At 38.2% G+C, this 16,987-nt stretch overlaps 1 protein-coding gene across 2 annotated transcripts in view; it reads left to right on the forward strand.

Moving 5' to 3' along the window:
* LOC150106330 (protein regulator of cytokinesis 1-like) overlaps window positions 1–16,987 on the forward strand; it is a 253,410-nt gene that overhangs the window by 3,536 nt on the left and 232,887 nt on the right. The gene's annotated exons all lie outside the window — the stretch shown is intronic.

Raw genomic sequence — 16,987 nt, forward strand, 5'->3', positions numbered from 1 at the left:
TTCTTCCACTTCTTGGACATTCTTTCATGCGACCTAGAAGATTTTGGCATGTGAAATTGGTGGAGAGGGATTCAATGATCTTACGGTGGCAGATATCGAAGAATTGTTAATTGATAAACCTCTTAGCGAAGACGAAATAGTGGAGATTGTTTCTGAGACTCCTGAAAGCGAAGAAGTTAATGATAATGATCAAGATAATCCTACTTTTACTGCTGATATTATTAAAGAAGGTCTTAAAATGGCCAGTAATTTAGGCAATTATTTTGCCCGACATGATCTAAATGAAGAACGTGCTGGAAAGTTTTCACGTGAGCTTAGGTTGTTTATGTCTTCATACAGAGAATTATATCCCGACTTATCTAAAGCATCAGCACAGTGATTAATAACTGAGTTCATGCCTAAAACTACTGAAACAACCAGTGGTATTTTTGCTCAAGACATGACAAGAAGAATTCTACAAGTTGAGGTGGAAGTCGATGACTATAATACTATATCTAGTAGTTCTAATGATATTACAGTCTCACGAAAACGAAAGCTTTTGCGTTTATCGTCAGAAACTGATAGCGAATAACATAATTTTTTGATAGAATCCTTAGCAAACAGCTGAAATGGATTTTTTTTGAAGTTATTAACATTCATTATATGTATGTGTGTTCTCCATGAAATGTAAATAAAAATCTTATGATCCTAACGAATTTAACGTTTGTTTTGTTCATTATTTTGCTTATATTTCAGGTTTGGAACCAATCTTCACTTTTTCTATGGAGTCAGTAGTTCTTTTTACGCAAATTCTATTTACGCATAATTTTTAGGAACGTATCTATTGCATAAAAAGAGGTTTAGGTGTAATTGGTTGCTGCTATAATCCAGAGGGTATAAGGCAGATTGTAGATGGCAACCATTGGCAAATTGGCATTGAATGCATATTTGAGTGATTATTATGGGAGATTACAATGATGAGACCATAGATGGGGAGGAGTTTATACAGTTACTAAGAGATAATTGCTTTGGACAGTAGGTAATGGAGGGAGATATGAGGTTTAGTTGCCTGATCTGGCTGTAGCATCAGAGAATTTAACAGTAACCTGTCTAGCCATGCTGCATCTACTTTGGGAAAGTGATCATGTAATCTTGACATGGAATATATGTGGAATTAATTACAAAGAAGGTGATTACGACAAGCTGAGGAGTCAGCTTTCAGCAGTGCAATGGCATAATAATTTGGACAGGAGAAGTGGTAGTGCATAGGTGATCAAGGAATGTTTGAAGAAAGTAGTTTCACACTGTATACCCATAGTCAGGACTGACTATATATTGCATTGTGAAATGATGAAAATATGAAAGTGGCCAAGAATTAATGTAATTTAGAGTATATGTGACTGACTTTAGCACTTGTTATTTTCATCCAGCTGAGCAATTCCAAAACTAATTTCTTTAGTCAGTGGAGAATTTTAGATGAGTGGCACAAGCAAATAGTGAAGACAATCACGAATAATATAAAAGTTTTCTGAAACTAGGTTTCATGCTATTGCTGACAATAACAAATAATAATCAAACATAGATTATTAGGGACTGGAGTTGTCCTGCTTGTCCAACCAGGCCAAGTTAAATGACTAATATAAACTTTTAATTTATATTAAGGGACTAATTAAAAAGACATACTTGGCTGCATATTTTTAGAAGGTAGGAATGACCAGATATTTGGAGCCAAACTTGATTGAGCCAAAAACGTACAGTGAGAGAAAGGTGTTGAAAATTGAAGCTCAATTATGGGATGAGTCTCTTGACTCCATGAAGGCCTGAACAATAATAATAATAATAATGGGAACTTAAATATGTATATTTAATAATAGTATAGTCAAAAATGAAACATAAATAGAATCAGAAAACAGGGAAATGATGAATCAAATGGACTATAGATTTTGAACAATTAAGAATAAAAATACAAAAAAATTTTGAAAAATAAAAATTTAAAATCCAAAGAGAAACAAAAACTAGTCAAGTACAGGTGATTAAAATTAAAGTATCCCTGTTTAAGGCCTTGTGGAGCACCATTCAGTGATTGAATGCTGTGAAACTTTGCAGGAATATATTGTGCTTCGTGTGAACACGATATCTGAGAAAAAAAAGTAGTTCCAAAATTCTCCACCAGGGTGCTGTATGCTGTACTGAATGTCGATGTAGAAATTTTACTGTGTGCGTGTGAGAAGGGACATAAACATAATGCATTTTTATTCACTTCCATTATGCATTCACAGACTGTACTGTTCAGTGTGCTGCGCTTCCTGGTATGCCACAAACTGCATCCTTTGCACAGAGTGTTCAACAGCAGAATGCAGCTGGTCGGGACATGTTGTGCACATGCTGCTTAATGTTGTCTTTCAGTGCTGGCAAATTATCAGGATGATCCTGATAAACCATTTTTGAGAAATCCCTAGAGCTGGAAGTCATGGGGGGGGGGGGGTCAGATCAGATGAACAAGGTGGCCATGCAGTGGGAAACAGCTGATCATTCTGGCTCTCATGAAATATTCTCGAACAACCTCCTGTACAGATCAACCGATGTGTGGAGGAGTCTCCCATCCTGCATGGAAATTACTGAATCAATGCACAGGTGCTGCTGCAGTAGCTTTGGCACAACAAAATTGTTTATCATATTGTGATACCTCTTGGCATAACTGAGCAGGTTACAGGACCTCACTTGTGAATGTCCTCAAAGCTGTAAACCCACACCAGACAGTAACTTTGGGTGAATGCAAAGGAATTTGTTGGATTGCATGTTGGTTTTGTGTAGCTCATACCCGGCAATTGTCGGTATTTACAGCTCTGTTCAAGGGAAAGTGACCCCTAATCTTCCCACAAAATCATCCATAGCTACACATCGTCCTATTCCACTCAAGTGAGGAATGTTAAAGCGAATGTAAACTGACTTTCAAAGTTCAGTAGGTAGCTCGTGTCAGGGTTATCTTGAATGGGTAGAAATGCAGAATCTTCCATATAATTTTTCAGATAGTTGTGTAAGGCACATCCATGTGTCTTGATACAGTACATGCACTTCAGGAACCAAGACTGGTATTCCTGGCCTGCTCAACAATGGCAGTAGCAACTTCATTCAAGTAGTAACTTCAAAATCAGTTTACAACACTTGTTGTGAACTGATTGGTTTCTGATCTCTGCCAGGTCTGACTCCCAATGATCCCATTTCTTCAAAATGACTAATTATTCATCACAGAGCACATGGAAATAGTGCACCTCATTGATATTTAGTCAGGCAAAGATTTTCACTGATTACAGTAACAGCATTGTAGTTGTTTAGGTAGTATAGCTTCCCGAGCAGAGCACGTTTGGGTGAGGTTAGTGCCATGAGTGTGGATGGTATTAACAACCAGAATGAAGTTAAAAATCCAGTGTCCATCTTTTTAAACCATCCTGGCACCTGCCAAGTTGCGTGATATGCAAATTCCATGCATTTGGTGTTTACAACGCCACTGGGGTGAATTTTGGAACTATTTTTTATTCTCAGTCATTGTTTCTGTTGATGCACAATGTATTCCAGCAGAGTTTCACAGCATTTGGATCACTGGATGATGCCCCACAAGGCCTTAAACAGGTATACTTTAATTTTGATCACTGTATATACAGGACCAGCAAAATGACATTTTTGACTGTTTCGTGAGAATCATAATAAGATGATAAACAACATAAAACTGTCCATGAGCACCCACATGGTTCGACTATTGTATACTTAGGTGGTGAGTTCTTCGATACTGAATGTATTCAAGGCATGCAGTGTATTATTATTGCAACCTCCAAGGAGTTGGTACACTCATCGTGGGGCATTGTTTATTGCACAGTTTCTTAATTTACAGTTTGATTTTGATGTGTACTAAATAAATTTGTATATAATTAGTATAAGTTATATTTGATAAATTAAATTATTTGTTTGGATATTCTTGGAGTAATTTCTGACTTCAAATAGAATAATTAAGAATTTTTATTTATTTATTTTTTTTAAATTTTGAGTTGAAAACTTAGATCTGAAATGAGTAATGACATTTCCAAAGGACAAATCTGAGATGAATTTAGAGATGAATACCAATAGGGAGTGAAATCATATCATTTTTACAATCATTAGCTGGGGAAGAGTACGTGATATCCATGTTTTACATAAGTTTTGCAAACAGAGCTTGCCTCTGAGACATTGATTGCACTGACCTATAAAGTTACCAGATGCTTGTCAGAGTTGTGTGGAGGTGGCATATTGTATGTGTAGAGCGGATTTGTCACTCCTGAAGGCTAAGTAACTTTTTTTTGTATTTTAGTTGAAAATATTATTATTACATGACAACTCCAGGGAGTCCAAAGACTCATCGACGGAGGACTTACTCTACAACTCTCTGTCTCCACCACTCAATCCGCCAACTACGACGAACCTCAAATACACCAACCCATCTACCACTGGCCACCACCACTAGTATTTTCACCCACAATCACAAACATCCGTGCCCACAGTGGGATTCGAACCCACAGCCTTTTGGCTGGAGAGCTGATACGCTAACCACTCGGCCAACCAGTGTAAGAATATCCAATGAGTGCTTAATTAAATGACCTATTTATTTTGTAAATAAACCTGGTATTTATTTCTATTTTTTTGTTTAAATACAGTATTCAGTATGGTGCCAATGCATGATAAAGCAATGGCAGCAAAGACCATGTTGTCAGGTGATTTGAATTTGCAGGATTTTGTGCAGTGCATAATGTATTCATCATGAAAATTAAAGGATACGTGGAAATAAATTGAAATGAAGTGAGTGCCTATTATGTGATGAGAATGTAGCAGATGTTAGTAGATTGGACAGTACTGATGGTTGGATAGAAAATAATGTTATTAATGCTGAATGTATGGCTGTGAAATAGAGGAGAACTAAATAGATATTAATAAAAAAATGGCACACCTGAATATTATCCTACACAGGACAAAGCTTAAAGAAAAATTGCAAAGCGGCAAGAGATTAAGCAGGGCTGAAAAGAGAAAGAGGCAGGTGATCAAAGTAACAATAAAGACCAAGTGAACAAAAAGAAAAACAAGTTAAGGAGAAAATTATATATGGAGACTCCGTGATTAGGGGAGGACTTAATGAAAGTGTGACAAAATCATGTTTCCCTGGCGCAGATATTCATGATATTAGTAATGCCATCTGGATGCAAAAAAGGTAATTTGAAGAAAATAATTGTCTTGGTTGGCACAAATGATTTGAGAGACAAGTATTCTATGAGGGAGGATGTAAAGGAGTTGTTAGAAGAGGCAAAACTGAAGAGCAAGAAGGTAAAGATTGTCTCCTACCATACCTATGATATCCTGGCTATGATAAAGGCAAGCTGAGGAGGAGGGTGTTGGTAGTAGCTATATGTAGGTTGGGCAGAAGGAATGATGTAGGATTTGTGGATCTGTGTCTGTGTTTGATAGAAAGAAGGATTTGTACAATGCTGATGGACTGCATCTAAATGGTTTTGGTGTTAGGTGTCTTGAAAGAGCTTTGAAGTGCAAATTCAGGAAAAATTAAGCAATTAGAGTGAAAGCAGGTGAGTTTGTGTGAAGGCACCCATGAGGCATGGTGGTAAAAGTACTGGAAAAATTGTTCAAAAAGAGAATTCAAGAATGGATGGAAAAAATTTGATACTGTATGAGGGGCAACATGGCTTTGTGAAGAGTCAGTCATGCCTTAGTAATTTACGGTCTTTTTTATAATAGAATAACAGCGAGTTGGATAAAGGAAATGGCTACACGATGATTCTGCTAGATTTTGCAAAGGCATTTGATGGAATACCACATGGAAATCTAAATGGGGATGGATATGACACTGGTTAAGTGGATAAGAGGGTGGTTGCTGGACAGATATCAAAAAGTTGTATATGGAGAGGCCGAATCGAAGTGAAAACAGGTGACTTGTAGTGTGGGTCCTTGGACCATTGCTGTTTAATTTGTGCATAAATGATATAGGAAATAACATGAAAGGAAATATTCAGTTCTTTGCTGATGATGCGAAATTAGGTAGAGTAATAATTAATCAAGACGATGTGGAGACTTGCAGGACGATTTAAATAGGCTGTCAGAATGGGCTAAAGATAATGGGTGTAAGTTTAATGTGGAATTGTGCATTTTGGGATAAATAGATTACAAGCTATATATCACATTGATTGCATTGTACTCCAGGAAATAGATGAAACTAAAGATTTAGGGGTGGTGGTAGACGGTGAGTTAAAGTTTAGAGGACATGTTGTTAAGGTAGCCCATAAGATTACTTGCCTGTTGAAGAACACTTTAACAAATAGAGATAGGGAAGTTGTTGACCAGATGCATCCCCAAGAAACCTGATCTCTTGGGTTTCTTGGGGATGAGGAAGCAGTGGAGAGAATTCAGAGGCAAGTGACCAAGATGGTGAGTGGACTGTAGAATGTTCACTATGAGGATAGATGAGGGTATGTGGATTGCAGAAGTTGGTTGATAGTAGAAAAGAGGGGATATGATAGAAACATTTAAATTGCTTAAAGGGTTTATAGGATTGATGCAGGGGAAATGTTTCAGCACTTGGCTGGAGGGGACCAGAACAAGGGGACTTCCCTGGAAGTTGAATTAAGATGTGGTTAGTAGGGATTTGAGGACTAGATTGTTTGCTTGAAGAGTTTAGAATGAGTGGAATGGGTTTCCAGAGTCAGTTGTGAGTGATTTATCTGTTAATGGGTTCAAGGAGACTTATGAAGATTGTATTATTATTAAACAAGACCTCATGGAGTCAAAGACTCATCTAGGAGGTCCTTTTATCTCACACACATCTCAACATTCAAACTCCTTGCAGACACCACACTCTCAGGCAAGGCATTCCAATCATTCACAACTCTGCATGAAAAAAACCTGCCTCTCACTCCCCTACTCACACCCTCTTTATACAGTTTCCAGGGATGACCTCTGGTTCTCCCCTGATCTCCCACTATTCTCTGTAGAACTTCTCCACCATTGATCTTATAACAACCCCTTACCAACTTGTAGGTCTCTATCATATCTCCCCTCTTCCTCCTCTCCACCAGACTCTGCAAATTACATCTTCTCAATTTTTCCTCATACTCAACATTCCAGAGGTCAGAAACTACCTTAGTCAGTCACCTTTGGACCCTTTCCAACATCACTTCATCGTTCTGAAAACCAGGTGACCAAATCTGGGCACAATAGTCCATGTGTGACCTAATCAAAGCCTTATACAACTGAACATCAAGAATCTCCCTACTTCTACACGTCAGTGTCCTCCGCATCATTCCCAGAAGCCTTTGTGTTGTCTTCACAATTTTGGTGATGTGTCCCCTAAATTTTAGATCCTTATCCACTATCACTCCCAGATCTCTTATTTCCTCTACTTCCAACAATATATTCTCACCAAGCATAAATTCTGCATCCCATCTTTGTTTTCCAAATTTTAAAACCTTACATTTTGCAACATTGAACTCACATCCCCATTTGCTTGCCCAATCACTCAATTTATTCAAGTCTTCTTGCAAGGCCACAACATCTTCACTACTCTTTATGGTTCGTCCCAACTTTGCATCATCTGCAAACAACTGAATATCTCCATCCAAATCTTCGCCAATATCATTAATATACAAGTTAAATAGTAATGGCCCTAAAACAGATCCCTGAGGCACTCCACTAGTGACTTTCCTTTTCCTGGATATCGCTCCCCCATACACAACTTGTTGATACCTATCAGATAGCCAGTCTCCAATCCAATGCACTAATCTAATATCCAACCCCATCTGCTCTAGTTTGCCTATCAACTTATCATGAGGTACTCTATCAAAAGCTTTTGCAAAATCCAAGTATATTACTGTGTATCCTTCTCCTCTGTCCAAGGAAGCAGTCACTTTATTGTAATAAGTAAGTAGATTACTAAAACACGACCTCCCTTTAGCAAATCCATGCTGTCCATCAAAGATTATACCATTGTTGTCAACCCAACTCTGGATCCTAGTTCTCACAAGCTTCTCCAACAACTTAACCACAACACCTGACACACAGATAGGCCTATAGTTTGATGCTTGAGTTCGATCACCTCCTTTATGAAGTGGCACAATCTTGCCCTCCTTCCACTCGTTAGGGACTTGACCAAGTGCAAGACTTGTATTAAAAAAATATGTCAAGGCAGGTGTCAACTCTCTGGCACATTCTTTCAGAATACGCGGTGATATATTATCAAGTCCCACAGCTTTATTTACATCTAGTTTACTCAACTCCCCAAACACCTCTTGCTCACTTACAGTCAGTCTCTCCTCCCCATCATCAACTGCTCTTAATCTCTCCATGAAGTCACATTCACAAGATTGAAAGATCTTTATGAACTGCTCATTAAGTATCTCCACCACACATTCTGCAACAGCTGTCTTTATACAATTTCCTCCAATCAATGTCATCCTTCCATAATCATTCTTTCTTTTGCTGGCTACATATCGAAAGAACTCCCTAGGATTCTTTTTAGCTTCATTAGCTAACTGCTGTTCATAGCTCTCTTTAGCTACTCTCACCAACCAAGTCACTCTCCTTGCCTGGTCTTTGTAGAACTCATGAAATTGGTTACTTCCACTTCTCTTATGCTGCCTCCACAATGCTCTTTTTCTCTGTATTGCATGCTTAATCTCTTTATTCATCCATCTCACACCTAACTTATTTAACCTTCTCACCCGTGGTATACATTTAGACATTGCATCCACAAAATATTTTTTGAAAATCCCCCAAGCTGCATTGATCTCTTTTCCAGCTAACTCCTCATTCCATGCTACACTTGCAAGCTGTCTTCTGAGCTCTTCATAATCACCCCCCTTGTAGTTCCACATATACCCTTTTTTCACAGGGGTCCTTGCACTGCTGGCAACCACCCAAGTAATCACCTCATGGTCACTTTCACCAATTGGTGGATGATTTGATACCTCATTGATAATTACATCCTCCGATGAGATGACCAAATCCAAGACCCTTAATCCTCTTGTGCCCTCTGTTACATACTGTCTGAGGTAGTTATCCCTCAAAAACTCAAGAAACTCATTTTCTTTACTTCCAGTTGCTATCTCTTCATTCCAGTCTATATTGCCATAATTAAAATCACCCATAACGATCACCCTTTTCTTATTTGCTTGGCTTATTTGACTATACATTTCACTATCACCACCATCCACATTACCAGGTCTATAACAACATCCCACCAAGTATTTGATTCTATTCACCTCTATCTCACACCATACTGCCTCAAAACCACTGGCCCCATTTCCCTCTTGCATCTCTACCTTGTATGGACATAACTCTTTCTCTATCATCAATAGCACTCCCCCTCCCTTTTTACCCCTTCTATCCTCACGAAACACATCATACCTTTCCATCTCTATTCCTGTCAGGATGTCATCCTCATCTAACCATGTCTCACTTATTCCGACAATCTCTGGGTGCACAGATGCAATTAGTGCAACCGTTTTATCCGCCTTGTTTCTTATACTTCTAGCATTGGTATACAAACACAACAACTCATTTCTGGATCTATAGCTAGTTCCACTGATACCACTCACTCGATGTGATCTCTCCATGCTGGACTGGGGCCATTTCCCTTTCTGCTTCTTCATTTTAGAACCCTTTGCAATTCCATCTGTTTCCTTTTGATCCCTGATCATCCCATTACTTTCCTGCCTACACATTCTCTCACCTCCTCTTGGAGCATCCACCTTTCTCACGCTGTGTATCCCTGTCCACCCTGAGCCTCCCTGTTTCCCTGCTGCTCTTGCACACCCATTCTCTCATTTTCTATACTCATACCACTCACTTCCACATTCATTTCCACTCCTTCAATCTCTCCTGTCTTACTCTCCTGCTCTTCCACATCACTCCCCTCTCGATCTGATTCATTCTCTCTATTCACTTCTCTACCTTCCAGCAGCAGTCTCTCCAAGCGACTCACACCATAACCACTCAAATGCAGTCCATCGCTCCCATACAGCTCACTTCGTCCCTCAAACTCATTCCACACATTAACAAACTGTACTCCCATCTCCTCACACATTTCAGCCAGAATATCATTCATAATCCTTGCTCTCCGCCTCATTTCACCACAATCATACCTAGGCAACACACTGACCACCCTTCCTGTCACACTATTCTCCTTTATCTTTCCAAGCAGTCTCCTGACATTCATTTTGACATGCTCTTTGTTCTCTCTCAAATCATTCGTACCAATTAATACAATTAACTCTTTTGCTCGTTCCCGCCTCAATCACTCTACTCATTTTACCGCCTGGAAAACATACCTTGTGCATTTTATCCTCTAGCACACCTTTAATAATGGAGTCGCCATACAACGCCACTCGCTCATCTTTTGTTAACTCTTTCATGCCATCATGATTTATTTTAATAGTTTTGACCTGAATTCTCTTAATTTCATTCTGCATCCATTTCATTTCTTGCTTCATCCAATCCAATTCACCTTCTGAACCTCGCGACACATTCACTCTATCATGAAATCTTTCTAACTCTCGACCCCCTCTTCTCACTTTCCCTCTCATTCATCCTTCTTTGTTTCCGTACTTTCGGTCCAACATACGTCCAACTTTCACTATCATTCTTCTCACTTTCACATATCTTTCTTTGTTTCCGTACTTTCGGACTAACATGCGTCCAACTTTCGCTATCATTCTTCTCACTTTTACTGTCATTCATCTTTCTTTGGTTCAGTACTTTCGTTCCAACATGTGTCCAACTTTCGCCATCAGTCATTCTTTTTTCGCTATCATTCATTCTTTAGATTTTTTTTACTTGCGATTTCTGCACCACGCCATTTCTACTTTCATTCGTTCTCTCAATTTCGTTTCTTTCCGCCTCACTTTCGTCCCTTTTAACATTCGTATTATCAAGTCCCACAGCCTTATGGATAGTTTGGGTTTCCTATTATGAGTCTTTGGACTCCATAGAGGTGCCTGTACAACAACAACAATAATAATAATAATAATAATAATAGCTAACTTGATTATTTAATTACACAGGCAGTTTGTATTTCATTAATAATTCATCACATTTTCTGCTCGGTTAAGGATTTCATGTCACAGCACATTGATATGATGGTCAACTTTGATAAACAGTTGGAAGATTAAGATTTATTGATAGATCAAATGCACTGTTAGAAATTCACCTCTCCAGCTGACTGCCATCTGTAACATCTATAACATCGGTTCCCAACCGGTGCTACGAGTACCCCCTGGGGTATGTACTGGGCCGTTCAAGGGTTCACGAAAAATAGTCAGTAATGGCGGAAAAACAAGTTAAGTAAACAGTAAAGACGTTAGTTATGGAACAATAAATGTCAATATTTAAAAACAGCTATTTTAAAAACAAGGGGTACAATTTATAGAAATGGGTTTAAAAGGGGTACACAAGTGGATAAAGGTTGGGAGCCACTGATCTAGAAAATGTCCTTTTTCAACTATACAACCTGAAGCATTGCTATGGTTTGCTAAATTGTTTGTGCTATTTGACTTTATTCAGAATCTAGTTTGATCATGTTCCTGCAAAAAATCAATATTCTTCACCTTGGTGTAAAGAAAATAACAGTTACCTGTTGCAGGCATCCAACTCATCACTCGTAGGTGCTATTGCTAGATCTGTCTACTGCAAACCAGCCTTCACTGGCAGATATATACTTCTAAGCTCAACTAATCATCCTTCTTGAAGTACAGTGTGAAGAGGGGGGGGTGTTGACAGAGCTCACATAATTTCTTTCTTGATGAAACTAAATGGTCACAACTCCTTTGAACAAACTTCCATGGTTTCCATCTGTAGCTAGGCTACCACTTAACTCATCAAGTGTATATCAGGCCCCTTGTGACATTCACTTCTCATATTTTGGGAAAATTGACTGTGCTATCGAGGACAGGAATAGTGAACACTGAAACTATTATGGTGAATCACACACCCAGCTTGGTTTAACATGTTGTTAACACTGAAAATAAGATCTTTTGAAAAGACAGAAGCTTGTGCATTGATGAATCCCCTTTAACCATGAACACTCAGTCAGTTCAAGAGGAGTTCTAAAGATCCTATTACATTATCCTGATGTGAATCATCGTTTGATTTATCTTTTCTGAAATATATGGTTATAATTAATCATTGATCCTTTGTAGCTCAGTCAATATAGATGAAACCCTTTGGTCAGAAGGACCTGGGTTCTATACCCGTCAGTGATGCGAGGAACCTTTATCTGGTCTCTTTCAAACTGAAGATGGGTTAGTTGGTCTCATACTTAGGTAGGAGGTTTTTTCACCCAGAAACTTGGGTTTTTTGTCCCCCAGAACAGGCAAACTGGTCCCGTGAACACACACTTCTACAGACATAAGACACCTCCAGGAATAAGGAGTAACCAACCTATTCTGTAGGATTTCAGTTTAGAATACCTACACGGTAAAATGTGTAGTCCTGCACATTAATTCCTAATTTATGCTTGCGTCAATTAGAAATTAATCATTAAATGTTGTGTTATTATACTGTGATTAATCTTATTTTACATCATTATTTATCACTGAAATGTTTTTTGTCATGTAATTTGTATACACTTCTTGTAGAAGGGCTTATACGTTGGCAACACATGACTATTAAATTATTTAAGGAATTTACAACGTATACTGGAATATTAATTAAAAGAAACTGTAATAAATACTTCTTATATTTCGGCAATGTCACATTGCCATCTTCATGGGAACATACAAATATGGCACGTGCACGCAGGCACTACAAAAAGCAAATGAGGCAGAAGATAAGAAACTACTGTTGTTCCTAAAGTCCTAATGGTTCCCCCACAAAAACCCACTATTTGGCTGCTTTACATGGATGATGTGTTCACTATTTGGCCACATGGCTCAGATACACCCCACCCCTTCTTAACACACTTAAACAACCAACACCCCAGAGTCCTGTTCACCTTGGAAAAAGAGGAAAACAACAGCCTCCCTTTCCTAGGCACTCTAATCACTCGCCGGCCTGATGGATCCTTGGTTTTCTCTATTTATAGAAAACCCACCCATACAGGCAGATACATTCACCAGAAATTCCCCCCCCTCAACAATATGGGGTTATTAAAACACTATATAACAGGACAAAATTAATCTGTTCCGATGACAATGCCCTAACCACTGAACTAAACCACATCCTTAATACTTCCTTAGCCAATGGCTGCAACCCAAAAAAAATCCAAAACATATTAAACCAGTAAACCCCCCACCCCTTCACAATAAAGATTACACTAAATCCATCACCATTCCCTACATCCCAGGCACTTCTGAAAAAATAACCAGAATCCTTAAAAAAATGACCTGACTTGTTACAGACCATATAAAAAGTTGGCATCCCTTATCTGCTCTACCAAAGACTAACCACTTCCCCTAGACCTACCTGGGTATACCAGGTCCCTTGCAGCTGTAAACTGTCCTACTTTGGCCAAACAGGCAAGACAGCGAATATCAGGATTTCAGAACACAGACTATATTCGGTTTCACCAGTAAAGCCACTCTGGACTTGCAGACCACGCTCTGGATACTCGCCACAGAATAAGATGGAAGAAAACCACAGTAATACACCACAGCAAGTTCAAATATGAAAGACTATTCATGGAATCAGCCTCAGCCCTTAGGAACATGCCAAACCTCAACAAATTTGGATGCATGAGACTGCCCCAAATTTGGGAAACATTTATCAGAAGAACTTCAGCCCAAAGGCCAAGAACTACCAATATAGCCTGCCAGGGGGCACCATCAGGACTTTAGGAAAACGTTAGCTTCCTAGCTTCGGTTCTCATTTGCTGTTATGTAGTACTTGTGCGCACATGTCTTTGTATTAAGTTCCCAAGAAGATGGCAACGTGACGTTTGCCGAAATATTGGAAAGTATATATTAAAGTTTATTTAATTTATATTTCTAGTGTACGCTGTCAATTCATTAAATAATTTAATAGTAATTTGTACACTGCTCTAGAGATCAGGTATGTAGCTTTTGTCAGCCACTTGTATTTAACCAGCCTGGTTGGCTTAGTGGTTAGCATATATGCCCATCATTATTATTATTATTATTATTATGTAACACCTCGAGGGAGTCCAAAGACTCATTGAGGGAGGGCACCTACTCTACAATTCTCCGTCTGCAACAGCAACTACATTCATCATCTGCACCAATGCCATCTACCGCCGATCATCCTGGTATTTTCACAGACAGTCCCAAACATCCATGCCCAAGGTGGGATTCGAACCCGCAGCCTTTTGGCTGGAGAGCGGATACACTAACCACTCGGCCAATGAGGCCAGCTAATTATCTTAGTGCTTATGCACATGTACTGCTGTGTAGCACTATGGATGATTTTATATATATATATATATATATATATCATAAGAATTTTTAGGAATATATTGGGCTCTATCTCCCTTCTGCTTTGGAACTTAAAAATGGCTATAGGAATATTTATCAGGAATATGGAATGAAGTCGTCAGTTTTTATGGTACTTGAAATCCTTAATTATCATGTCATATAGTATACTGATTGTGTTCATCCTAGAGAGGAAAACTGATTAATATGCATAAACATTGTTTGACACCTGGAGTGATACATCAGTCTTCTTAGCAGTCCTTTTAAAAAAATTTTTTAAATATTTTATTTAATATGCATTATGATTAGTGGTAGTAAACTAAAACTTGCGTTAACTGAATAAACTGTTACAATTATTGATAGATATTATATATACAATAAAGACATGAAGAAAAATTAAGCTGAAAATATTAGTCATTTCAAACCAGTCATTTGATTCTGAATTCAGAAGTAATTTCACGTTGGGTAAGACTAGACAATATCAGTGATGAATTTATCACAGTAATATTACTCTGTTAATGGGCAGGAAATCAGGTAAAAAAAAAAAAACAAAAAAAAAAAACACTGTTGGCATTGGACATGATCCTTTTTAGCAAGTTATCAAACTATTATTTCTGCCTGCAATGAAGCAGATGCCATTATTTTTGTCTTTAGCTCACTCTCAGTGCATACAGTCACCCATTTCTGCACTTGAAATCTTGAAATTTTGCATAAAGAGTTGTGGTAGTGGAGCATAGGTGAAATGCTCCACTACCACAACTCTTTATGCAAAATTCCTTATTAATGCTTTTATGCAATTTTCTTCTATTGTTTTCCTGTAACTGAATACTTTTAATATCTCTCCTGTATGCTATGCAACTTCCTTCCATGTAAGGTTGTAAACCCGTTATTACTGTGGATGGGCAAAGGATTTTTTTTCTGTTCTTTTAACTTATTTTGTATATATTGTTTTATTTTTTATATAATCCAGAAACTCTGCTCTTGAAACCAAATAAAGAACCATCCTCCAGTAAACAGGATAGTGGTCACACATCAAGCTTTGAAATTCCTCTCCATCTAAAGGTGCTCTCATAAACATCTGTGTCAAAAGTAGGATTTGAGCCTGTTGGTTGGAGAACAGCTAACCGATCAGCCAATGGGGCTGGCAACTGCTCTTCATATAACCTCTCCTCACATTCGCTAATTCATGCACATTGCACTGCTTCAATCTATCTTCGTAGTCAATATTCTAGTCCTCAACACCATAGCTTTTTGTTAAGAGCAGAGTTTCTTTTGATCCTCTTCAGAAATTCCTCAGCTACTGTCTACAAAAATTATTGAAATTTCTGTTGTAGTCCTGATGCAAGCTAATCAACATGTTATGATCACTTATTATCAACCTATTGCTTTCACCTCTGTACACTCTCTAAAGTTAGAGAGATAATCATTAGCAGTCAGTGTCTTCATTATCTGGAAAACTACCAGCTAATCTGTGACCACCACCAGTATGAATTCCACCACTCAAGTTCCATTAGTAGACCTTATTGCCTGATTTACCTGCCTTTGGACATGTGCTAAAAAGGTTTGAAGAAACCTGTGCTGTCGCAAGGCACCTTCCCAAGTCATTTTATAGAAATGCTTTTCAGCATGCCATCATATGATCTGGCTTCTGCCAGCCAGTGTTCTCTAGTCATTTGTATGTAATGGTTGATGATGCACTCTTCAGATTTCTCTTCTAAAGGCAGTGTTCTTTATGGCTGTTATATCACCCATTCTCTTCCTCATGTATATAAACAATATTCTCTTGCTAACCTCAAAACTTGTTCATAGATTTGCTGATGATGACACTCCTATTCATTCTGCTCATATGACAAATGTTGCAGTGTTCAAAGTGCATACCAACCTTGAAGTTCTTCTGTAACTTGTTCATGCCCTAAATACTGATTGCCATACCATCCTTTCGTGAAAGTGATGGTATTTTTTTTGCTTTCAGAACAAGTTTTTTAAATTTTAAAAAAAACATGCTTTCTTCTTCTTCTTCTCTTATCTTTAATAGCACTTAGCTCAACAGTGAAAACTAGATTTTTCTCTCTTCTTGAACCACAGAGTTGCCTCTAGCCTATCCTGGTGAAGATATCACTTCTGTAGTATCCTCAGTCTCCAAAAATTTAGTGCTATATACTCCTCAAACACCTCACCAAGTATGGCTGCATTAATGTATCAAAATGTGAGATGTATTCATTTTAAAACTTTCTCCAACTTAACAGCAGACTTGTAGGAAGTTTGCTGTTAGGTTGGAGCTTGTGGGGGGGGGAAATCCATCTTAACTTTAGCTGGATCATAACAGGGTAATAAGGGTCATTTCTTAAATTTGATTATTACGTTTGAATTTTCTTGCAACTGTGGTGTGGAATCTTTGTCTAATTAGTAAAATGGCCATCATAAAAATATTCACTCTAGCTGGTAACATTCATAATGAAGACTTCATAAAAAAGGATAATGGAAGACAAGTGATTATGTCAAATGCAGGAAGGGCTTTGAGCAGTATGAAGAAACAATGATTATGAAAAACAGGTGATTAT

This window comes from Typopeltis vanoorti, chromosome 5 (genome assembly GCF_054136105.1).
Source record: "Typopeltis vanoorti isolate ZY-2024b chromosome 5, IOZ_Tvanoo_1.0, whole genome shotgun sequence".
NCBI classification, from domain to species: domain Eukaryota; kingdom Metazoa; phylum Arthropoda; class Arachnida; order Uropygi; family Thelyphonidae; genus Typopeltis; species Typopeltis vanoorti.